This window comes from Chiloscyllium plagiosum, chromosome 26 (genome assembly GCF_004010195.1).
Source record: "Chiloscyllium plagiosum isolate BGI_BamShark_2017 chromosome 26, ASM401019v2, whole genome shotgun sequence".
Taxonomy (NCBI): domain Eukaryota; kingdom Metazoa; phylum Chordata; class Chondrichthyes; order Orectolobiformes; family Hemiscylliidae; genus Chiloscyllium; species Chiloscyllium plagiosum.
The window spans coordinates 52,154,018-52,155,674 of record NC_057735.1 but is presented as its reverse complement, the minus strand read 5'-3'; positions in this window follow the sequence as shown (position 1 = coordinate 52,155,674).

Here is a 1,657-nt window from a genome sequence, read left to right as displayed (position 1 = left end):
TCGCATTTCCAACGCCCCTCCCCCAAGTCCCTCCTCCCTACCTTTTATCTTAGCCCACTTGGCACACTTTCCTCATTCCTGAAGAAGGGCTCCTGCCCGAAACGTCGATTCTCCTGCTCCTTGGATGCTGCCTGACCTGCTGCACTTTTCCAGCAACACATTTTCAGCTCTGATCTCCAGCATCTGCAGTCCTCACTTTCTCCTACCCAAATGGATAGGGTTGTTCAGAAGGCATATAGTCTGTTAGCATTTATTGGTAGAGGGATTGAGTTTTGGAGCCATGAGGTCATGTTGCAGCTGTACATAACTCTGGTGTGGCCGCACTTGGAGTGTTGCATACAGTTCTGGTCACCGCATAGGGAGAATATGGAAGCATTGGAAAGGGTGCAAAGGAAATTTACCAAGATGTTGCCTGGTATGGATGGAAGGTCTTCTGAGAAAAGGCTGAGGAACTTGAAGTTGTTTTTGTTAGAAGAAGGTTGAGAGGTAACTTAATAGAGACATACAAGATGATCAGAGGATTAGATAGGGTGGACAATGAGAGTCCTTTTCCTCGGATGGTGATGGCTAGCACGAGGGGAAATACCTTTAAATTGAGGAGTGATAGATATTGGACAGATGTCAGAGGTAGTTTCTTTACTCAGAGAGTAGTAATGGCATGGAATGCCCTGCCTGCAACAGTAGTAGATTGACTAACTTTATGGCACTTAAATTGTTATTGGATAAACATGTGGATAACGGAATAGTGTAGGTTAGATGAGCTTCAGATTGGTATCACAGGTTGGTGAAACATTGAAGGCTGAAGGGCATGTACTGTGCTGTAATGTTGTATGTTTAATGCTCTATATAAGTGGCTCGGAGGGAAATTTGCAGTGCTGCTCTTGTCTTTCTGGATGGAAGTGATCATTGGTTTGGAAGGTGCTGCCTGAGGATCTTTGAGCAATTTCTGCAGTGCATCTTTGACTTTTTTTGATTATTAGAAGCTATCATGAAATCTGATTAGAATCTTGCCTTTGAAGTATGTAATAATAAAGATAATTCTGAAATTGGGGAGCAGTACAAGAAAGATTATAAGGATCCTGGCATTTTGTTGACGTTAGGAGAAAGGGAGGACTGTGTTTGCTGGAGCTCAGAGTCGAAAGTGTAGTGCTGGAAAAGCACAGCAGGTCAGGCAGCATCCAAAGAGCAGGAGAATCAATGTTTCAGGCATAGGTCCTTCATCGTTTTGTTAATGTTGAGAAGGCTTCCTGCAGCTGAAATGTAAAAGTAGATTTGGAAGCTTTCTTGGTGGTAAAAACAATGACTGCAGATGCTGGAAACCAGATTCTGGATCAGTGGTGCTGGAAGAGCACAGCAATTCAGGCAGCATCCGAGTACAGGCAAAATCGACGTTTCGGGCAAAAGCCCTTCATCAGGAATAAAGGCAGAGAGCCTGAAGCATGGAGAGATAAGCTAGAGGAGGGTGGGGATGGGAGAGAGTGGCATAGAGTACAATAGGTCAGTGGGGAAGGAGATGAAGGTGATAGGTCAGGGAGGAGAGGGTGGAGTGGATAGGTGGAAAAGGAGCTGGGCAGGGCGGACAAGTCGGGACAGGTCAGGGGATCGAGTTTCTGGAGGTTAGAAACTAGGATGAGGTGGGGGAAGGGGAAATAAGGAA